The sequence below is a fragment of the Cebidichthys violaceus genome, unplaced genomic scaffold, assembly GCF_023349555.1.
Source record: "Cebidichthys violaceus isolate CVI_PGR_0920_01 unplaced genomic scaffold, fCebVio1.0.p SCAF_14, whole genome shotgun sequence".
NCBI lineage: Eukaryota > Metazoa > Chordata > Actinopteri > Perciformes > Stichaeidae > Cebidichthys > Cebidichthys violaceus.
Window position 1 is genome coordinate 8,948,854 of NW_027176307.1, and position 25,021 is coordinate 8,973,874.

The 25,021-nt window shown below is 42.9% G+C and overlaps 1 protein-coding gene across 1 annotated transcript in view; it reads left to right on the forward strand.

The window, feature by feature from the left end:
* Positions 1-2,116: 2,116 nt before the first annotated feature.
* The window catches only part of disp1 (dispatched homolog 1 (Drosophila)), an 85,669-nt gene continuing 62,764 nt past the window's right edge, over positions 2,117-25,021 (forward strand). Inside the window, exons 1-2 of the mRNA XM_068708715.1 lie at positions 2,117-2,250; positions 4,165-4,227. The gene's annotated coding sequence lies outside the window, so the exon portion shown is untranslated. The remainder of the gene's footprint in view (positions 2,251-4,164; positions 4,228-25,021) is intronic.

A 25,021-nucleotide genomic window follows, 5' to 3' on the forward strand; every position in this document is an offset into this window, starting at 1 on the left:
AGAGGTAAGAGGGAGAAGGACTCGCTCGGTGTCAGGTAGAACCGTGCTAATCGTCTAATGCACAGTCTGATCCAGAGGTCACGCTGTGGAAACCCCGAGCAGGGCAGAGCGAATGCTAAGTGCTCCGCTCTCCTTGAACAGTCGATGTGCTTTTGAACAAGACGGTTCGACCTCGTCCACCTCAGTGGAGGTGTGAAACATTTGTACTGCACAAGAGACTGATGAATAGTGCTGCTGTGAGAGCAGATGTCCTAACAGTCATGAATAATGCATAATGGACTCATCATAAAAGGTGCTCGTGATGCCATATTCACAGACGGCTGTATGAGACACACTGTAGCTTCCACGGAGCAACACACATTTTGTAAATGAGTGCTGCTATGCAGAATCTGTGCCGTTCACAGAGTTGTAGTCACACTGCCCCCATGTGACAACTATTGTCCAAAAATAATTCTTAAAGAACAGAAGAGCTGGTTTGTACTTGACATTGTGTGTTTGGTGAAGTTAGTCTCTGTGAAGGACTGATCCGATAGATACACAATCAGGTTACCTTTTATGTTTAACAGCTGAATCGGTGCACAAACACTATCTTCAGTGTGAGAAGGAAAACAAGCCATAACATTTGTTCTGATTGGTCTAAAGTCTGTAAGTCTGGTGCGGACATCTTTGGGCAAGTGTCTAACAGACCGCTTCAATATTTTTAGAAACTTGAGAAAATGCTAACATTGTGTTTATGAAATGTTTTCTTTAAGAACTATTTTTTGACATGGCATTGGTGTGCATATATTTGGTATTCAACTTGTAATGAGTTCATAGACAACTTGATTGTGTTTCTTGCAGTTTCTGACATACAGCCATTTTCTTATCATATTTAGTCTTTGGGCATATACGTTTTTATAGTATATTGCAAAAAAACAGTATTCCTATATGTGCCCAAAGACTAGATATAGTATGATAAGAAAAACTAACTGTTGATCAAAAAATTGTTCAGAATTGCTCTTAGACAGTCCAGAGAACACTTAATAAAATCAACAATTTCAGTTGCGTGCACAAATGATCACTTTGTGCTTTTTATTCTTTATTCAGAGAAACACCACTGTAGTACGATAATACTATATTATTACTATGTTTTCTTGTTGGAGCATAATATCTCATCTAATATAAAATTCTAACTGAACAATAACTACCATAATTTCCAGTTATCTGAGTCCTGCTAGTGGGTATATAAAGTAATTTATTTTTGTCTGAAGAACTAAAAACATCAGTTTAGCTGGACTTTTTACATGTGCTCATGTGTATCACATGTACGAATGCTTTATGAAGGTGGTCATGTTCTTATTGTATCATTCTTACTTATCTTTTTTTCATTGGGCATTACAATTCCCTTTATTAAATACTTTCAAACATCCTACTCTCTTTTATTACTTCAGTAAAACTATTAGCATCCAAGACGATGATCTCTATGATAATGCAATCATTCTGCCGTGGAACACGGTCTGAACAAGCCATCAGTTGTTGGAGCAAATCTAATTATGTTTTAAGCCAAAGCAGGGAGCAGGCAGTGAGAGGTATTTATGAGTTGAGCCTGATGCACTGATGTCATGTAATGCACTTTTAACAGCAGAGGAAAACAACAACCATCTCAATGGCTTGTCATTTCCGAGAGTCGTACTGTTGCCATTTATATACTTTTTAAGTTATTCTTGGCTTCTATCTATTCCATTTTTAAAAATATATATTTCTAGATATATTTATTTAATCAAAAACAATTGGAAAATACCTACAACTTGCAAACAAAGTTACATTTAGAGTGTTTAATGAATTTGTTATGACTGATGTGCGCTGTATTTTCACATAACCGTTTGTTCTTATTTTTACTGATTTATACAGACCCCTTAAAATAAGAAGAATACGAGAAGGTTATGCTGACAATACAATTAGTAAACAACTACTAGAAGAATATAAAAGGAGACGACATAGACTTTTAGGACGTAAGAAGCTAGGGCACATGGTTTCCGCCTAGTGCCCTTCGAAGTTCCCTACATTTTCCCAGAAACCCTCCAAATGGCTTTCGTGTGCAAACAAGAACTCAGTGCGCAGCTGCCCACCCAACATGGTTTGATGCTTGGATAGTGGATTCATCAGCATCCGGCAAAAGAAAAAAACTCAAGTGGGGGACCAAGAAAACTTTTTGTTATCGCCTGGTTCCGCTCGGCGCGTGTTCTGCTCTCGTACCCTGCGGGTGCCTGTGTGAGTATGCGGCTCGGCTCTTAAACGAACCCACAGAGAAACCACTGTTGTTCAGCCAGCTGTTTTGGTCAGCGAGGTTAGCTGGCAGCGGCTAGCGGCGTCAGTCGGCTAACGCGAACTTAAGCTAGCTAGCTCGGTATGAGCGCATACAGACTGCGGGTGAGCGCAAACGGCCGCGGTGTATTGTTATGGCTCGTTAACACGAAGCTTAACGTCCAGAGTGTGGAGCCCTCGTTGAAGAGGAAACGGCGCCTGAATGTTGTTTTTAGTTCACGTAGCGGAGCTTTGGTAACGGTTGTTAAAGGTTGACGCTAGCTCGGGTGATAGGGTCTACAGTGATTTGACATAATACGTTAAAGGCCGAAGCTGTAATGATAATGTCACCTGGAGTGACACGAGAACAGGTCACAGCCTCGAGTAGCGCTCACAACTCAGAAGCGACACTTACAATTCAGTCCGGATGAGAGCGCGTGGCCAGTTTTAGCTGCTACGAATAAAAAGTGGAGCATTCAACGTCAACGCAAAGTGCTTTTAAACATGTAGACGAGTGGTCAGTTTGCTGAAACATGCTCTGAAACAGCATGTTGTGGAAAAATAAATCAGGGCATTCTCCAGTCGGACATGTCGAAGCTACTGTTGAACCATTCCTGTGCTCTCTGCTTGTGTTCGATGTGAAGTCCAGTCAGTGTGTGATTGTATTTGTACTTTCTAAATTAAACCTCTCCGTCTCTGAACACAGAACATAGCTGCCTTCACATTCTTTCGTCCAACACCTAAAGTCTACATAAATCAGGTTTTTTTTGTTCAGAAATTCAACTTTTCTTGTTCTCATACCATTATTTCTTTTCTCTTGTCACATGCCAGACACCAGTCATTTATTTATATGTTTCTGTGTTTGTTTTAAAGACCTTTCCCAGGCCTAGTACAGATACCTGGGCATACCGAGTGCCAACCTGATATCAGTGTTTAACTGTTATTTTCATGTGTTAACGTAAAACAAAATGTAACAAATACATACACAGTTATAAATGTATTAAATTACTTATTATTAAAGTAATGAATCACACCAGTAACCTTGTAAAAAAAAAAAAAAGTATATAATGTACATAGTATAAACACATTAGATTGAATTTAATAGATATCGGTATTGGTATCGGTGCCACCCTATTTCTAAGTTTCCATTAGATCCGGTGAACAACATTAAGGTATTCCAAGGCTGCTAGAGAGTCTTTGTGTGTAGTCTCAGTCAACCCACATCATAATGTTTGCTTTTAATCGGCTCTATAGAGACAAGTGGACGCGTACCTATATAGTGACAGTCACAATCCAGCAGCTCACAAAGAGAGGTGGACACTTTTGTTTTAGGATTTCTTCATCGGCATCGTAACATGGGGTTCGAACTGCATCACGCTTTTGAGTCACGGATCGGATCGGCAGGAATAAAAGACGAGCAAATCTAACTTTTAGAGATGCACAGATTATTTTTGCCGCCGATATGATTGAGCCATATCTGCCGATACAGATTGTTATTGTTTTGTTATAGCTTTTTATTTTTCACGAGCGTCCTGAAAAATAATTTTGACCGCCCTGAAGTCAGTGTGAACCATCAACAATTCTAAAATGTTATCCTTTTACTTTGTGATAGTCATCTATACTAGTTATCCACCCAAAAACTAATTTAAATTATTAGGAAATGAAAGGCTTATTTTATTATAACCAGACACATTTCATCAGTGCAAGTGACTTGATTTCATACAGGCCTATCCAAAATGTTTTATTGTGAAATGTTTTGTGTGTTTTCTAGACTGATGGAAAAAAAACAACCAAATGTGGTAAAAGTCAGTTTCTGTGTTTTATGTAAACGTTGCTCTGTGTTTTTGAAGTGACGTATTGATGCTTTTTCTCTTATCACAGTTTGTCGGAGGTGAGGTCAGGAACAAGGAAACTCGAACACAGAGCTCAGCCAATCAGCTCACAGTGAGTACCTGTTCACTCAACATCTGTCAAACCCACACACACACACACACACACACACACACACACGCAATTACACGTCACTAATTCAGTGTTAGGATAGCAAACATTAGCAAAATGCTGTATGCATTTGTCAGTGTGTGTATACTTTAATAAATATAGTTCAATTGTGCTGCTGAATATATATATATATATATATATATATATATATATATATATATATATATATATATATATATATATATATATATATTCCCATCATCTCATGCATCTGCGCCCTCCTCCCTGAAGCCTTCCTCTCTTTGGGGTCCTCTTGTAGTTCCATGTACGATTCAGAAAACGGCCACTAGAGGGAAGTCTTGTGCTTACTAACTCCAAACATCAGCCCAGTAGTCCACACTAAGCAGGAGGACGTCGGCTGAGATTTCATTTTTGATGTATAGAAAAAAAGTGTGTGGACTCCTCATTGCCTTCATCAACACAGTCTTTCTAATCTAGAGGGTAGAGGCAAAATGTCATGTGACTGCAGTTTTATGTAGATTCTTAAATGATATCAGGATGCCCACATAAGCTGTCTATATGAAACAACCACTCTTGTGTGAATTGAATGCTTAACAAGTGAAAAGTACAGAGTATGTTCAAATTTAATTAAGAACCTTTAGTGCTAAATAATCTGCTTTTCTGATCAATTTGAGTTACTACGTGCTTTTTATTATCAATTTAGATGACACAATAGTGAATATCGATGTATGATTTCATCACAACACGATTCCATTGAAAGACTTTAGATTATCATATTATTGCCCAGTTCTGTTTCCATACTGTGACCACAGTAAAGAAGAAGTGTAGCTAGAACAGACGGGCACCGGTCTACCATGGTATATTACTGAGATAATACTCCTAAATGCCACACATTCATTTACTTTGAACTCTTTTCCCTCCCCCTCACTGTCCCTGTCTGCTTGTTATATCTATACACCCCTCCACCCAACCCCACACACCCCTTTCCGACATGTCTCTGAATCCCTCCATCCTGGCCTCTCGGCCCTTATGAACAACTGGCCCCGGACAGCTGGCTCCTAACAGCTGCTTGCCATCTCGGTTTTTGGCCCATCTCCATCTGGGCAACTTCTTCCACAGCGTAGTCCCTCTGTTAGCCGCCCTCTCTGTTTCTAAATCAATCTTTGTGCTGTCTTTGTGCCATTCAGCGAAAAAGTAGATTACATCCTTTTAAGCTGTCTTTCTGCCTTTGGATTCTGCCAGTGAACGTGAACAAAATGCTTATTTTCTGCATCTGTTGTCAGTGTTTTCTTTTGCATTCATCTCCATCTCCTCAGAATGAATCCTGTGTGTCTTTTGTCCATCTGCTGATAATGTGCAGTAACCTCTTTGCCGATGGTAACCCCTGACATTAAGTGGAGGGAAATATTCCAGAGCAACGGTAATAAAGTTCAGTGAGGTAATGCACCGACAGTCAAGCGCTGGAAAAAGAGGTAATTGTTGGTGGACTGGTCTGAAAAGCTTAACCTGCTTGATTTCCCGTAACCATCACTATACAAGGTCTCAAACTGGAGAACCCAAATCCCCCGCGGACTCCGGTGACCTCTGCTGCTGCTGTGCAGTTGTTGGTATTGTAACTCATCCTGCCTCACTACGAGCCGTATGCCCTGCTTTTTTTCTTTCTTCTCCTCCTCGGGGCGGCACGGGGGTTAATTGGACCGGGAGTCGGTTGCCTGCCACTGGAGACGGGACTGCACACTTGTCGTCCATAATTCAAACTGTTGCACTGCGTTCTTTGATGTTGAGCCGAGGGATGGCGACGCCGTCGGCTCTCGTGGACCCCGTGGCACCAGCGCGCCTAATCTCCGTCTCTTGTAGAGACCTCATCCTGCCTCACAGTGTGGATTTGTGTCTTCTGGTGGTGACAGGCGGCTGGCCAGATCCACAGAAGATTTCTGAGAGAGAGAGAGAGAGATGTTGTCCACGCTCTGAGGAGACAAAGACCCCCCCTATCTGGTCTGTCAGGGACATGGATTTAGATCAGTGTGTGATAAATATTTAGCTTTCAGTGGGGATGAAACCCAACCCGGGATTCAAATGTCAAATTTTCTGTCTTTTCGTGGGAGGACAGTCTAAGTAGTCTGTGAGAAAGACCTTCGGAGACAGGCTCTTGGCTGTTTAAGCCCATATTTAAACCTGCAATAAGGTTTTGACCACACAGGGGCAGCGGAAACAAGTTGTGAACACAACAATGACACCTTTAAAGTTAATATGAAAAGCTGTTGTTTATTTAAATTAGTTTTTCAGGGCAGGTGGTGAATGTAAGTCCAATGTTTAGTCTCTGTAAGCTTAGTTTTTTTTTATCTCTACTGTCTCTTAGAAGCTCACCTAACTTAAAAGGAAAACACTTCCCTTAAGAGAAACATGCAACCTGTAAATGTTTTAAGTTATGATACAATACATGCAGCTTAATGACCACTAAACTGAAGTTTAATTTCAGGAGAAGCTAGATATCATAACTCAAAATGTTATGGTATTGCAATTCCAATTCAGCTTGTCCTGTTTTGAATTAAATCCTCCAGTTCTTAAATGAAGGACAAACAAGCAGCGTTCAGGTGGAGATGCCAAAAGCAGTAAATACGAAAGCAAGGGGATTAGAGTGTGCCTTTGCATGTTGCGTTTAATCAAAGTAACCATGGAGGTGGAGAGGACAAATAAAAGAACGACTAAGAGAAAAAATATGATTTCACATTGTCTGTAAACTGGAAATAGATTTTTTTTTTTTCTGACTTACCAGATGACTTTTTTTTAAGTTGTTTTGACTGTTGATGCTGGATTTATCTTCCAACTTCCTCCATTACACACGTACTCGCACATGCATAAGGTGATATTCAGAGGAAACCCAGCACGCAGGCTCCATACATCCTTTTTAATTTGATATCCTCTAACAATGATTTCACTCTGACACTCAAGTCCTCCACTTTTCCATTTGTCCTTTACCCATTCAAACTAACCGAATAGCCTCCAGGGATAGTAAGCTGGTGGTCTGTTGGTCTGCCTCTTTGGTCCAGATTGAAATATTGGAAGAACTACGGGATGGGTTGACATAAAATGACTAACATTTATGTCCCCTAGAGGATGAATCCTACTGACTTTATTGATTCTCACCTTTTCTTCTACCGCCACCCATCAAGTTGACATTTTTGGCTTTTATTGCAATGCCTTGTCAACTATTTGTTATATTATACTGATATCAAGGATTCCCAGATGGAAGATATCCAAATATGATTGTGATCCCATGCCTGTTCCTCTAGGGACACCAGCAGGTCAAAGTTGTGGTCAAAAGCAAAGTTGTGGTACAAAATTTAGCACAGCCTCAGTAAGGTGCTAGCGTGGCTGTAGTGCAGCCTCACTGAGCTGCTAGCATGGTTGAAGTGCATCCTCACTGAGCTGCTAGCGTGGCTATAGTACAGCCTCACAGAGCTGCTAGCATGGTTGTAGTGCATCCTAGCTGCTAGCATGGCTGTAGTACATCCTCACAGAGCTGCTAGCATGGTTGTAGTGCATCCTAGCTGCTAGCATGGCTGTAGTACATCCTCACAGAGCTGCTAGCGTGGCTGTAGTGCAGCCTCACAGAGCTGCTAGCGTGGTTGTAGTGCATCCTAGCTGCTAGCATGGCTGTAGTACATCCTCACAGAGTTGCTGGCATGGTTGTAGTGCAGCCTCACAGAGCTGCTAGCATGGCTGCAGACTCTTGTCTTGTTTGAATAGTGCTTCTTCCTGTCCCTCCAGAGATTTTTGTCAATTCAGTACTGATGATCTCATCGACAAAGTATTTGCAATGCCACCCAGGTATGAAGAGGTATACAATCAAAAACCAGCCAGATCCTTCTAACAAATCCTTGATTACACCCCTTATTTGATTGTAGCTAGACTTAAGTCTCGGGTGTGTCTCTGGCATGTGGATGATCCCACCATGCAAATTTGAGCCTCGGCAGACGGAGGCATGGGTCCTATCACGGCATGCCATCCATAACGTCAACTCCTATCTAAGGGTCTTTTTTACGGACCTCGTAACTGAAAGCAGGCAGCGTTGTAGGCCCTTTTCCTTTTGGTTCCCGGGCTTTAGATTAAAGACGCTGATAGAGCCTGGCGCTCCTCAAAAAGCATATGTGAAATATTATAGGCTCTGGCCACTACACTTTTGCTTTCAGCCATTTGACCTGGAGAGGGCCCCCCCGTCTCTGTGTTTTGCATCAGGCGGGCCCAGAGCCTTACCATATCACTGCCTGCACCACAGCTGTCATTGTTTGTGTATTTGATATACTGACGGATGCCGACAAGGAACAGGTGTTGCGTATTAGTGTCACTATTTTATTCTAACCCTCCATTTGGAGAAAAAAAAGTGGACTGTGGTCAGTTGTCAGAGTGTATCACTGTGATATATGGCAATCTGACTTTTAAACTGAGCTTTGCTACAAAGCATTACCTTCAGTTTTTCCTGAGGAAAAGGAACCTGAATTAATGTGGTTCAGGTGGACTGACCCCAAAGACGCATCAGAAACATGGGCATGCCTTTGAACATCGACCCCTTTTTCCGCCCTGTCGTCTCCTCTCGGTACGTTCTATTGCTATTGAGTTTGTACATTACATTACAGTCATTTAGCAGACGCTTTTATCCAAAGCGACTTACAATTCAGTATCTATCTACACACCGTAGGCGCAGCTACGGGAGCAAGGTTAAGTGTCTTGCTCAAGGACACATTGACATGAGACTAGCTGGAGCTGGGGATCGAACCGCCGACCCTCTGATTGAAAGGCGGCCCTGCTCTCCACTCAGCCACAGACACCCATGTAGGAATATAAACCACAGATGGAAACTTCCATATTTGGTTTTGACATTTCCGTCCAATTTCTTGTCAGAAAATCTATTATTCAACAACCCTGTCTGGTTATTATTTTTTTTAATGATCCTTGCACTTTTTTTTTCTACATCGCAATGCTGCTTGTTGTTGCAGCAGTAGCATTCCAGTTATTTCAACTGCACATAAATCTTAAACCGCAGGCTTACGTTGTGGACTACCCCACCTTTTTTGTGAACTTACGGTTTCCTAACCTACTGCCGGTAGCTTAACCACATACATAATTTGTCATGGGCTACCACTTGCATATCAGCCTGTATTTTCTGGTTAATAACTTATGCCTTGATTTTCTGAGTGGACACTTGTTAATTCCTTTGTTGTGCTTCGGCCTGCAGAGCACCGCTTGTCTTCCCTCACCGCACCAGTCTATGTTTGTGTGTGCTAGACGAGAGAGCGAGGGTGTAAGCGAGTGGGTCGCTTCACTGAGTCTTTTCTCGGTCGTTTAGCTCTTCAGACAAATCCCGGCAGACAGGGCCCCGGTTCCCCCCAACAGAGAGCAGCCTCATTAGGATTTGTTGCACAAACTGGGGAATTTGGACCAGCTGAGGGAGCAACAAGGCCTTCCCTTCGAGGGACACATGTTCCTTGCTGCGGCCTGACCCTGGAGCTCTGGGCCTTGTCGAATCATATTTGGCTCATATGGCTCCCGGTCAGGGGCTCAGTTACCCCTGGATCAACCTCACTCTTCCTCACTGAGGCCTGTATGCAAAAACGGACCTAGAGGTTTTGATAAATGGACGGCTTGTTGAGGCAACATAGGGGGCCGGTGTTGCCATCACGAGGTACGGAGTTTGGTGAATATCGCACCCTGCACTGTTACTCTTTGGGTGCTAATTAAGTGATCCAGGCTCAGAGAGCAAACGGCACACAGTGCACAGACACTTTGGCTATTTATTGGGCTGTTGGCGCTCTCTGCAGCTGGGATGCACAATGAAACAGGGAGGTTATAGTTATAACCTTTTATCATACATTATCAGTAACAATGCAACATGTTGAGGCTTTGTCTGGCTGTGTCATTTACCGTGGAAAATCGTCAAATTTGCTATTCATATTTGTGAATAACTGTTTTGCAGCTTGAACAATGTGAACTTGCTGGGCAGTGGTTAGCTTCTAAAATACATTTCAGTGACGATTGCAAGTGATGAATAATTGTCTGATGATTTTAGAGACCCCACCGACATTTTACAATTGAGGCTTTCAGGGGGTCTGAAGTGTCTCGCACACTGTGCAGATTGTACGCACCAGTTGACCGCTGTCTGTAGTCTTTGCGGTGGGTTCTGGTGCAACTTTTTGGCCAAGTCACAGGCGACACGAGGCAACGCAACAGTCAGCTTTTGGTTCTTTGATGTTAGTGTGCTCTACATCATGATGTGACACTGTAAGACAGAGGGGAACGCTATTCAATCACTCAGACCAGCCACCCAATCTACTTTACTGAGGGCGTTGTGTTTTCCACTTCCTCCACCAACCATCTCAGCTTGATTGATGTGATGTCACTGTCACCCATGTCGGGCACTGACAGTCTGATTAAAAGGGGTGGATAGTTAATGAGTTGGCAGATTGTAGTTCTCCTGGGCGTCACCTTCACCTTGGATTAGCAAAAACCAAAGATTGATGCAGAGGGTTACCATATCAACAGCATCATGGAAAGCATCTGTATGTTGGTGCTCTGACGTCTTCCTCTCTGTCAGCCCATTAGTGTTGGCTGGCTGCAAAGGGCTCGCCCCCATAGGGCCCGGCGTGAGCCAATGTTGAGTAATGGTGGACATATGGAATATGTAACTCGCTCAGTCTCAGGAGCTCTCAACAACTAGCCTCTTGATTTCCAGCAGACTTAACATAGTTCATCCTTTTTCATCCAACAAAAACAATCGAGTTAAAAATGTTTCACAAACCATTTACACAGATCCTGTTACTGTTTGTTGTCTCTTTACATTTTGTTGGTGACGGAACTCATTTCCTGATGGATTTTATACGGTTTTACAACACATGGAAAACGGACAAAGTGGAGTCAACAAGCAAACCAATAACCTTGAGAGCCGTGTTCTCGGCCAGTTGGCACAGCTCAGAATGTGCCAAGAAAGGAGGAAAACAAAAAAGCAAAATAGGCGACGGAGTATTCACTCAGGCTTCTCTGAACTCTGAACCAAGAAGAAGTGAGGACATGTTTTTACTTGTTGCATTGAGAATCAAGTCTACTGAGGCTAATACAGTTGGATTCATGTCCTGTCACTCTCACTATTATTACATTGATGGACTAATATGGATACTGCCAGCTGGCTCAGCAATACGCAGAGGGTACGGCTTGCTTTTGGGCTGTACTGACAACGCTAGCTAAGTAAGAAATGACTCGATAGGAAATGCTCTGCTTCTGCTTGAGACAGTTCTGGAGGAGATGGACCATCCTGTGCACGCCAAGCAAAGTCACATGACACGGGGACTGATTTCTAATCATTTTTGTGGCTGAAAGCTTTCCCCAACACAGTATCAGTGTGTGTGGTAGGTAGTGGCATTATTTGTGACCAAACAAATCATTAGTTTTTTTGTTTTTAATACAGTTTTCATTGCACTCTGGTGGCTTGTACTGAATTGATCCGTTACAAAAATGAAAATGTAATTTATTTTATATAGCCCAAAATCTCAAATCCTCTGAGGGCTTTACAATCTGTGCAACATACGACATCCTTCGCAAAATGTGGTAACCAGACTACAAAGATGAAATATATTTCTGTAAGGTTTCGCTCTGGTGCTGTGATATCTGCTACCCACAAAGCACAGGAGCGATTAATGATTCAGCCCCTGACATCTGTGTCGGATGTTTCCGCCACAATCCCAACTATTTCCATCACTGACAGTTTGGTGTCGAATGACAACCGCTACCATACACATGTAGCCAGCACTTTCCGGTTCCGATGCAGAAGTGTCATAAACTTGCATTCTCTCTAGTGTCCATCAGGGGGCGACTCCTCTGGTTGTATAGAAGTCTATGAGTTATTACCTCAGTAAACATTGTAAACATGAGTTTATGGTCTAAATCTCTAGTTTCAAGTCTTCTTCAATACAGCATGATGTTCATTTAGTAAGTTATGGTCCATTTAGAGTCAAACAGACCATAAAGCAGGATATGCTTTAGGGCGGGGCTACTGTGATTGACAAGCTGCTATCAGAGCCATATACAGTGTCTCTACATCACTCTTCCTCAGTATAAACATGGTCACTTCCATTCACTGGTCGCAAAAAACCAAGATGGGGACAACCAAAACTCTAAACTCAAGGCTCCAACCAATGGGTGACGTCATGACAGCCACGCCCACTTATATACTGTCTATGATGTACAGTATATTTGAAAAAGAAAAAATGTCAAATCTTACCTTTAATACTTATACTATACAACACATGAAATTAGTCATCATGTTGTCTTGTGAGGGGGGGAATCTAGCTTGGTAATGTCACAAGAAATGGCGCAGAACACGCGTTCACGCCGTGCACCATTGACCTTCTTCAGGCTGATGGACAGGACAAGTCTGAATTCCTCTAATACTTTACACCAAATATCACCACACCGCCTAATCCTGACTGACGGGTCCCTAGCTGCGCCAGTCGGCCTGCTTAGTAGATGCAGTTGGCAGGTCACCAAGATATTAAAGTGTTACAGGTGAAGGAAAGAAGAAGTGTGCATGACTAATCTGAATGAACCTGTGTTACCACCCATACTGGCAAATGCTGAAGGAAAGAAATGTTTGAAACTGAGGAATGTTCCAGATCAGACAGTCCCCTGTGCCCTCTCCGTTGGTTGGGCCTGGAGGCAGAATGACATTGTGTTTGGAACACTGCAGAACTGATATTTGTACATCTTTTATTCTGGTGAAAGTCTCTTTGTTCCCGAAAAAGTCCCATCTTGACTGACCTTCTCTATGAAACTTTTGTCGTTACTCAATCTCCTCACACAATGTCTGCATTATTAGGCTGAACCCTTTGCTCTGAGTCCATTAGTTCCATTTTAGAGACACTGTAGAGACCCATAATACCTGAGGAAGTGCCCTGCAACCGAGCTGAGAGGCAGCGTGATGGAAAACTGGACCTTAATGATCACAGATGGAGAACTGGCTTATCCAATCCCCTACAGAGCAAAAGAAAAGTTTTCCTCCCCTGCCTTCTTTCAGAGGTGCCAGAACATTGGTACATTCAGCAAGTGGTTTGCCATAAAACGTAGCTTTACCTCATGCTTCTCCAGGAACAATGGTTTTCAGAGGTGGCCCAACTGAAAGGGGTTCCTAAAGATCTTTTTAGAAGCGAAACGTATAGAGTTATTGTATTCTTTATGGCTGACTCTTCAGTGTAAACCTTGAGGTAACACACAATTCAACATAATGTGAAACAGAGTTACTACAGCGAGCATTCCCGAAAAACAAGCAGGAAGGAAAGCGATACATTAAATGTAAAACTCCTGAAGAGGATCTTCTTCTCTGTTGTGACAGAAAAATGTATTCATGATTATATATGAGAGAGCACTGCAACATGCTGCTCCTATGGTGGAAGAAGTATTCTGACTTTAAGTTGCAATACTGTACTATAGAAATACTCCATTATGAGTCAAAGGTAATACTGTATTTTAGAAATACTCCATTATGAGTCAAAGGTAATACTGTACTATAGAAATACTCCATTATGAGTCAAAGGTAATACTGTAATTTAGAAATACTCCATTATGAGTCAAAGGTAATACTGTATTTTAGAAATACTCCACTATGAGTCAAAGGTAATACTGTACTATAGAAATACTCCATTATGAGTCAAAGGTAATACTGTAATTTAGAAATACTCCATTATGAGTCAAAGGTAATACTGTATTTTAGAAATACTCCACTATGAGTCAAAGGTAATACTGCAGTATATAAATACTCCATTATGAGTCAAAGGTAATACTGTAGTATATAAATACTCCATTATGAGTCAAAGGTAATACTGTAGTATATAAATACTCCATTATGAGTCAAAGGTAATACTACAGTATAGAAATACTCCATTATGAGTCAAAGGTAATACTGCAGTATATAAATACTCCATTATGAGTCAAAGGTAATACTACAGTATAGAAATACTCCATTATGAGTCAAAGGTAATACTGCAGTATAGAAATACTCCATTATGAGTCAAAGGTAATACTGTAGTATAGAAATACTCCATTATGAGTTAAAGGTAATACTGTAGTATAGAAATACTCCATTATGAGTCAAAGGTAATACTGTACTATAGAAATACTCCATTATGAGTCAAAGGTATGTGGAGTCATAGGAGTGCTATGAAAAATGAATAAATCTGTCAAAGAATGAGAAAATAGATAAAGGAAGAAAGTAAACACAAAATGTGGAAATATTTTGAGAAATAAGAATAATAAAATAGAGTGGAAAAAATAAAAGAATAGATACAAATGTAAATATAAAGACAAATAACCAGGTATGAAAGAACAATTAGTGTTTCATTTATCTTTACAATTTTTTGTCTGTATTTATTTATAAATACAGATAATATATATATATATATATATATTATTGTATATCTATGTATTCATTTATATGTTTCTTATTATATTTTCACATTTATTTATTTATTTCCGATGTATTTTTTTGTCACTCCTATGACTCCATACAAACTGCACTCAAAGTATTGTTCAAAGTGTTATGGTATTATTAATGATGCATCAGCAAGTCAGATTGTAATGTCCATTTTAATCTCCATTTTGTACATCATAGTTTTATCTATAATGATGCATCTAATTTTATCAGCAGATATATTTGTATTGTAAAACTGAATTGAAAACCTTCATATGCCAATGTAGTGGAGTAGAAATACATAAAATGTATCATGACATGAAAATATTCAAGAAAATGATGAGTACTAATAACAGTTATGAGGTACTTGTACATGAATATTTATATTAGTATCAGCTGCTGCATTGAGGCCAGATCACACAGATACAGTCCTTCCTCTCACTCTTCTATCTATCTATCTCTGGCTCACTCTGTTTTCTTTTCTTCTTCTGCTATATTCTCCTGAAAGGCGTCCAGGAGTCTGAAACCTTAATTCAATAAGAAATAAATCAGAAAAATGTGCAAATGTAAGTTATATTTTGGGCTCGCTGGTCAGAGGAGGAACATTGCGAGGATGCATTCCGTACTCCCCTCTTCAACTTAACTGCCCTCTCCCCTCCTTCATTCTCTCTCGCTCGCTTGCTTGCTCGCTCTTTCTCTCTCTCTGTGTGTGTGTGTGTGTGTGTGCGCTGTAAATCGTCCCAGGGTTCCATCTGCTTTCTTGCCGCAGAACAGTTAAGAGACTGTTCATTAGACTGACACAAACCAGAGAGGGTTCGTAAGGGTGGGGAGGGAGGGAGTAAGGGAGGGAGAGGGAGAAATGTTGGCCTCGGCCCAAGCCGCTGACCCTGGAGGGCCCGTTGTTTGGCTCACTAACAGAGGTGGATGGACAGGTAGGGATGGAGCGACGGAGGAGGCCTCATCCCTTCCTTTTCGTGTCACTTGATGGAGACTTTTGCGTAGCTTGAGCCCACCTGTAAACCATGCTAGAAGGCTAACTGTTGAACTGTCCGTCCCCCCCCTCCCTCCCTGTCTCGTGGTCCTCTTGTCCACCTTCTTATCTTTTTGTCTTCTCTCGCCCTGTCGTGAGCCTCGTCCTTCTTCCTCTCCTCAGGAAAAGTACTGCAGCCGTTGTGTTTTGCAGATTGTTTTTGCAGATTTGTGGTGGTTTAGTGATTTAACTGTGTTGTAACCATGTCTGTTTTGTTTTTTTTGCCTCCTCTTGAAGAACCAGATCTTTTGTCTGTGTCTGCCAGCGAGTTTCCTTTCTTCCCCGTGGATTAAAATGGACAAAAGCCATGTTCACTACTCTGCATGCCAGTTTGATAAAAGTTATATGGACACATCTGCATGCAAACAATCCCATATGGCACACACACACATATGCATTGCACACACACACAAATGCACAGCCGTCCATGTCAACATGACTGAACTACAGCAACATTTGGCTTGCATTTCCTTGGCAGCATTTTGGGGGGGGGGGGGGGGGGGGGGGGTGGATGAATGAATAGGACCAGTACTTCAAAGCCCTCTGTTTTTAGTACAGTGTTTCATAAATGCTCATTTAGTTTTGGATTGCTGGTGGACGGAGGGCTCTCTGTGGCTCTCTGTTCGGGTACATTTACTAATGCTACTCCCTCTATATGGTCTCTGTGGTCCGCACTGCTTCACTGTGCTGGGTAGAGGCACGTTGTAGAAGTAGTTTTTCTTTTCTTTTATTGTAGTTTCCATTCCTGCACTTTCTTTTCCTTCCATATCTTATTTTGAAGTAGGGGCGCAACTGCGGATTATTTTCATCACCGATTAATCAACCAGTTCTATTCTGAAAGAAAACAACACATTTTGGAGGAAAACCAGTGAATGTTTGCCATTTCTGCCAAAAAGAAATATTAACTAATGATGAATAGATGATCACAATAGCTTCGGATTAATTTTCAGTCGCTCAGTTTATCAATTTATTAGCTACTGGAATGGGCTCTATTTTAAACCTTTGTCTTTCATTGTCCTAGCCAAAGCCTAATTATATAATATATCATCATATCATTATTCTCAGTTGCTTCATTAGTTCGAAGTATACAATTAATGTTGATACAACTGAGCTACTGTTCCTCCCGGGGAAGGGTTGCCCGCACCGGGACCTGTCCATCACCATTGATGATACCGTGGTGACGCCATCTCGGACTGCGAGGAACCTGGGTGTGACCCTGGATGACCAACTGTCATTCTCGGCAAACATTTCATCCGTTACACTCTCCTGCAGATACCTGCTCTACAACATCAGGAGGATTCGTCCCTTCCTGACTGACGAGACGGCGCAGGTTCTCATCCAGGCTCTTGTCATCTCCCGCCTGGACTGCTGCAACTCTCTACTCGCCGGAGCCCCGGCGTCGGCCATCAGACCTCTGGAGCTTGTCCAGAAAGCCGCAGCTCGCCTGGTGTTCAATCGCCCCAAGTTCTCCCACACAACTTCCTTTCTCCGTTGTCTACACTGGCTACCTGTAAGAGCTCGCATCCAGTTTAAGACTCTGGTGCTAGCCTACAGGGCAGTGAAAAGGAACAGCTCCTTCGTATCTCCAGGCCATGGTCAAGCCTTACACCCCCGCCCGACCACTTCGCTCTGCTGCCTCGGGGCGATTGGCTGCCCCGTCGCTCAGAGGTCCTGGCGGCCGATCGACCCGGTCACGGCTGTTTTCTGTCCTGGCCCCACAGTGGTGGAATGAACTTCCCACTGACGTCAGGACAGCGGAGTCGCTGCCCATCTTTCGGCGCAGGCTGAAAACCCAGCTCTTCAGGAAGTGCTACCCTGAGCCTTCCACTTAGCACTTATTGTTTTCATACTAGCTTGTTGCACTTATTGTATTCGTATTACTTATAGCACTAACTGTTTTTCTTGTTTCTGCACTGTACTTTGGCTCTGAGTTATACTCTGCTTCATGCTCTTAGATGCTTGTTTGGAAAAGGAAATGTACTTATGACTTCTGGTGACTAGTAGTTCTTTTGATTCCCAATGTTGATGCACTTATTGTAAGTCGCTTTGGATAAAAGCGTCTGCTAAATGACTGTAATGTAATGTAATGTACATTATACACGATTAGTGTTTATATAATCACATTCATGATACCAGTACAAGTCCTCTATTAGTTTATCACTTTCTCTCTGCATCAGAATGTCATGTCTCCAGCAGCCATGTGCCCTAAGAGACAACATGACATGTTCTCAGCTGTTTGACTGAGTAAACAGAGCGCACACCTGTCCCATCAAGAAGCACAGAGAGGGAACCAGTGTTTCCTGCTCACTGATGGAGCTCTGATGCCACTGATGATTACATTCAGACTTGTATTAATGGCAGGAAGCTAAACTAGATGTGTGACTTGATCTTGATGATGTACGCTATCAACACAGATTTTATTTTCGTTTTTTCATGGCAACATTTTTCCACCTCATTAACCAGAGATCACTTATTCTAAACAAACCGGAGGCTTTTACTGGAAACAAACTATTTGTATTTTAGTGCGTGCTTAGGTTAACGCATGGAACCAACGGACACAACATGTTTGGATCATTAAATAGCTTTCATTATCTGTGTGTGTGTGTGTGTGTGTGTGTGTGTGTGTGTGTGTGTGTGTGTGTGTGTGTGTGTGTGTGTGTGTAAAGGGTCCACATTAACATATCATACAGGATGTGTGAAATGTTCTTTATGAATCGTTCTACTTCTGCTGATATTGAAAGTGACAATAAGCTTGGTAGATGCGCTTATAAAAACTACACTCGCCACAGATTATGAACATTTATTAAAAAAGGATATGTGCATCAATAGATAAAAGGACACGCTATTCAGTAATGTTGACAGTGCAGTTTTTAGTTATGTACAGCCCTCGTACCATACATATGTCGTAGCCCAATCAATACTTGATATTTGAGGATGATGCAGATTTAATATTTGGGAGTTTAGGAACAATCAATGATATATTGACATAAACACTTATGAGAGTGAAATGTCTCATGAAGTCTATCACCTATGAAACCACAGGAAAAAGGATAAGAATTACTGTAACGGATTCTTTAAAGTGTGAAAGTGTTTCTGCTGTTGGAGTGTAGCCCCACTGACTGACTGTATGTAGAAACACTGCTCTCTTTAGGAGTCAGAGAGTGCACTTGGGTCTGGTCTGCGTCAGCTGTCAACAGTCCTCTGGCAGGTCGGACCAGAGCCGTGCCATCCCTTCTGTTACCGTGAGCACGCCAGCTTTACAGGCAGCCGGGCCTGCTGCTTCACTTGGTGGACCTAATTCTCTGGGGTCCTCCACATGCTCATTTATCCACTAACCAGGCTTTCAGGTTAATGTTAATGTGATTTTATTTTTTGCTTCTCCCTGGCGTGTTGCGCATCAGTGCGCTACGCTTTGAGTCCGATTCCCAGCATACCCCCCCCCCCCCCCCCCCCCCCCCTTCTTCGAGAAGCTTTGAAAACATGATAAATGCATCGCCACATATTTAGATTTTGGAGCAAAAACAGACGCCGCACAACTATGCGTTTTTCACATTCACTGTATGAAAACATTGGCGTAGCTCCTACATGCACATCTGTGTCTTGTTTTGGTGTGAAGTCTTCCCAGAATGCTACAGCATAATGGACTTACTATTAGTCCAAGTCAACCTAATAGCTTAATAACGGGGGGAGGTATTTCTCCCGATTCTCGTGAATTCTTCAAACAATGGCGTATAATTGCGAACCTGCTGTCAGGCTCACTACACTGCCATCATCGCCCTTCCTCCCAACAAACACAGCTAGCCTTGTTTTGGGGATAATCACTCGGGTCTACAACACATTTCCAAAGCTTTTTGGGTCGCAGCAACTTTCCCCTCTGGGGGTTTGATGTAAGTGGCACTTAAGCGTGCTACTGTAGCTAATCAGAAGGATTTATAGAGTGCATCACCGAGGGGCCGGAGGACCGAGGAATGTTTGCTGGCACCCCGCTGCAGGTGTTACAGAACCCCCCCATTCCTTTCGCCCTGTCTTTCTTTCCCGTCGTCCACTGATGGAAGGCAGCTGGAAGACCTCGCTTGTTCTCCGCTCGTTGGGTTAAAAGGGGGTTCTGTTGGTAGAGCACGTAATGCTGGCAGCACCACCCTCCTCCTCCTCACTCCGGAAGGTCCTCCACGTAAAGCTTTGATAATTACATTGATCTAGGGGGGGGGCTTTTTACGACCTGCTGACGCATTCAATCACATTTCAGCATGGTCCCTTGTTAAGGGCTGCTGTGTTTTTTTGCTTATTCCAAGTTCATGTTCAACTGTTGGCACTTTTGTCTGAGGTCTGGAGTTTTCACATGGTCCTGACGGAGAGGGGTTAGGGATGGAGGAGAAAGCAAACGAGGGAGGGAGCAGCGCGGATGAGTCGTTGCTCAATTGAGAGACAGTCAGAATCTCCAAAGACGTGCACTACAAGATCCAAATGTTGTAACCCCCCCCCCCACACACACACACACACACACACACACACACACAAACATACACCCAACCCCGTCATGTCTACTGTACGCAACCTTATTACATCGCATCGAAGGCACTGCAGCGCTCTCTGCTAGCTCTCGTGTTCGCAGCGTCGTGCGCGATGGCGCCTCTCCGTTTAGTTTTCCAGGCTAAACACAGGAAGTCATTATTAGTCTTTGCCTTATCCGAGGAAACGTATCGGTTCCCTCACACCCCTCCCTCCTCTCCCACCCTCTTTTTGACTCTCCACCCGATCACGTCTTGGGTCTGGGTTGAGTGAACGCAACAGCGGGCCAGAGCTAATGAGCTCGTTGTGATCTTAAAGAGCAATGCCATCTATAGGCATTCAGCCCAGCCTGGTCCACACGCCAAACACTGAACCTGGAAATGGGATAGTAGTAGAAGAAAACCTTCACAATGGAACAACCGTATCTCTATCCGAGTTGGGTATATAGTGTGAAAATGCCGGCTGTTCTCTGTGTCTCCAGGCGCAGCTACAATAACTGTTGTTCTTCTGTTAGCAGTGACGCACTTGGAATGATAAAGATCTACAGAGTGCTCCTCTCAGCTTTGGTAGCAGCATGTGGGGCGCAATGTTGCTTAAAAACGTCCTTGTCGTCGTCGCTTGTCCAAAAATATGAGTGTTATGGGTGAGGATTTTTTTTTTGACAGTGTTATGGCTCACTGGGATATTCAGCCAAAGACAAGCGGCTCCAAGCTGGGCTCACTGGGGGAGGATATAGCCGGTGAGGACCCGAGGGCAAATGCCGACTTGTCCTCCGATGCCAACAGAAAGCTAACAGCGCGCAGAGCCTGCATATTTTTCAGTTTAGGTGTAAGAATATTTCCTTCTTGACATTAAGCAAATTAATTTAGTTTATTTGTCAGATGTTGTGAAATCGTATTCTGATCCATATAGGCACAACCGGTACTGCAGCAGGAGAGATCAGCTCTGGCGGTCAATAAAGCTTGCACTGGGGCATTTAATTCTTCACGAGACTACGTTTACCATCAAGAATTCAAGAAGAGTCTCAAGGAAGTCCAGGTAGTCTGCGACTCAGGAGCGTCAATCCAGGGAGAAATGGTTTCTCTCCACTAAGTAACCTCTGGCATGAGAGGTCAGCATTGTGCTCCAGCAGCATGACCTTTGGTAATGAGGAGGGCAGGTTGGCGGGCGACCTGGAAGCGCTTTGTCCGCCTCTCCTGGGAACACAAACAGTGACGGCACCAAGGCACACAGGACCAGCTGCACGGCTGCCGCCTCGTGTGCTCCGGCCCGCTCCGACGACCATTCCTCATTTCACTGGAGAAATCCCCATGATCGATTCTCCTCAGGTGTCGCATTCCAAACTTATCAGACTCTACGTGGTCTTGATTCAGAATAGGAGCTTTAGAGTTAACTTTGCGAATAGTTTTCATGTTAATAAGTAATATATTTATTGATGATATCAGATGACACATTAATTCAACATGAACACTCTGAAAGTGAAGTAAAGTAAACTCTGTGGTCGGCCAAGTGATAAATAAATGTTATCCGTATTAGGGGCCAATATTCAGGAAGAATATGGAATTAGGAGACACTTATTATATTGTAAATCATTCCCATCATGCTGCTCAGAGTAACCACAGTCACCGGCTAACAGTCTCTCTCTAGCATAGTCCTGCTTATAACGGAGCTAACAGCTAATAGAGGGAGGTTGCATTGAGTTACATTATGGCGCGTTCAAGCTCCAAACCATAAAAATTTGTATTGGGTGAAGGTCAAATGCAACGTTGTCACGATGTGTTCAAATGTAATCTTGTAAAATGTAGTTTTTGGCAAAAAAGGTGTCCTGCTTGGCTAAATTCCGGAACTAACGGCTAACGTTAACGGAGGTTACATTGAGTTACAGAATGATGCGTTCAAGCTCTATTCAGTGAAAATTAATATTGAGTGAAGGTAATTTATAATGTTAGCATGTGTTCTAATGTAATCTTGTAAATTAACATTTTTGGTGAGAAACGTATAATAAATCGTGTTTGAGATGTTCTCATGTAAAACATCAAGCCCTGCCTCTGAAAGGCTGCTTCTGCCAACCTGCTCCTCTTTCTCTGGGTTAGACGTTGTAGTAGCACCGGAGTGAATGATCCACCCACAAGAGAGGAGGCGACAGGTGTGGATGTGGGTGGGTGTGCACTATTCACTATTCATCTGTGTTTTTTCCCGCCAACTTTCCGGTCAAAGTATCCTAAGAGCCTGTGAAGGTGGGTTCAGTTTGTAATGGGATTAAAACTGAGGGCTGACTTGATTCTACAGTTCATTCATCCCTTTTAACCCCAACTACCTCATCCTGTGGTCTTTTAATTAGTTTAGTCCACATTAACATAGCCCGTCTATCCTTGATGTCTCTCTCTCTCTCTCTCTCTCTCTGTCTCTCTCTCTGTCTCTCTCTCTCTCTCTGTCTGTCTCTCTGCCTCTCTCTCTCTCTGTCTGTCTGTGTCTCTCTCTTTCTCTGTCTCTCTCTCTCTCTCTCTGTCTGTCTGTCTGTCTGTCTGTCTGTCTGTCTGTGTGTCTCTCTCTCTCTCTCTCTCTACTGTGTTGATGTCATTTGATACATGCTCCTTCCGTTTTTTTTTTCTGTTGGCTTTTAAAATCCGAATGGTCCCGTATGAGCTCCTGTGTGACTTTCAGAAGTAATTTACATATCTGGCATGAAATGGAACAGCTGAAAAAAGACACAAGAGGAGAGAGAGGAGCGGGTAGATGCTTTTTGGCTGGCATCCACCAAGTACAAAGATTGATAATCTGCTTGCACAACCCACTCCATTTCTCTCTTCTTTTCTTTTCTTTGACTTTGGTGCACAATAAGAAAAAGGGCATCCTTCAATGCTCTTTAAACTGCTCTCAGTATTTTACTAGTATGACACATCATTGACCCAGCAGTGGAAAATATCAGGCAGGGCCAGAGAGAGTGAGGGAGAAGGAGCACACAATGGCGAAGCGGCACAACAGTTCTTGATCTCCTGTTGAAGCAAAGTTTTATCTCGAGGCTGCTTCAGTTTGACTCGATCACATCGCGGAGCGGTTCCGAGGCCACTTTGATCCCTTACAAATCGGGAGAGACTTCCATTTGTGCAGAAAGAGGCGGTAAGCCCTTTGGAATCCCGTAAGCAGGCAGTCGTTCCTGCGAAGTACAACACAACATGATCTTTGGAAATGATAAAAAGAGCGAGGATAAGCGGCACGCTCAAAGTTTGTTGGGGGGGGGGGATTTATCCAACGATTGGCTGGCCGCTCATCATTCAGACAAAACAAACAAGAGATGAGTGACGGCCTCCTTTCATCCGTGAGTCCTATGAGATCGTTGGGAAATATAGTTCCGTGACTGATTGAAAGTGTATGGACGCTTCGTGCCGTTACACGTTGGCTGCTTGTTATGAGGTTAGAACACGTGAGTGTGTGACTGACGTGGAAACAGCAGCGTGTTACATGTCTGCAGGACGCGGGGCGACCTGGAGCCAGAGGCGCGGGACTACAGCCGACTTCACCGCTGTCTCTTCTGTCTGGAGACGGCTCTCCCTCTGAGGAAATGAGTCTACGATACACAGGCATTGCTCAAATTCCTCCCCTTGTGTCATCGGCGCTAAAGCAAATAGCGGCTTAGGGGGGAAAGGATTCCGCCACTGAATCAACAGATTGTTTGCGTCCTCGCAGGCTCAAAGGGGAACATTTTCAGAATTGTGGAGAAGCAGGAATTTTGGGGGGAGTAGTTCCTTTTCAGCCCATTATTGGGAAACAAACGAGTTTCAAAGCTTAGTGTCTTTTCCTTTTTACACTTAACATTTTGAAGGGGGGGTTCGGTATTGGGAGGGAGAACTCTGGACTCCAATCCCCGGCTTTTGATTGACTCCTTTGGAAATGAGAGCAGACTGTGACTCGAGCCATTGGATTAATTGGTGCGCACATGCTCGGCCATGGGCTCACCAGTGACCTGGGGTAGATGGGAATGGTCGGCGAGATGGTTGCATGTGAATTAATGAGGGTCTTTCTGGAACTAAACCAGCATGGAGGCCTAGGCCTTTCCACTCCAACACACCAAGGCCACGTGTTCGTAGTGAGCAACACTGAAGGACAAAGGAAAGGATCCATATTAGCCTTTCTCTATGATTCTGAAGATATTTCTTATCTTATTTGCCTTCGTCCTGTTGATCCCTCTTTTATAACCTCCTCTTCTTCAACAGTTCTTTCTCTTTACCCTCCTCCACTACAGGCAGCACTTTCACTCTACCATCACACTGGTGTTTTCATTTCTTGTAGGAAACCATTCCTTCCTTTAAAGGTAGGGATGTTTGTTTAGCTACTGATTAGTCAGAAATCATCAGTCAGATTTTTTTGAGGACTTTTTGAGGACTTTGTTTTCCAAGGCTGTCACTTTCTTCAGTGTCATGACCCCGACTTTCCAAACACATCCTCGGTTTCAGGCTCAGATGATATGCTGGAGATCCCTTTCAACTCAAAGGGGTCCTTTCAAGAGTAAAAAAATGACTGTATAGCTTCTAATAGAAACATAACCCTTCTGAAGATTATGGGGGACATTTGGAACCATGCTCTACATAGAGGAAGGGACAGTACTTCCAGTGTAAAATACACTCTAATACAGACGCGAGTTGAATCAGGTGTTGTTATTTAAGCCATATGTTTCAGTCATGACCTGGTCTTGCAACTTGCTGATCTGTGATCTTTAAAAATCTATCAAAGGCATTTAATATTGATGAGGGAAATGCGTACTATGTGTCCGTATTGTTTCTTTT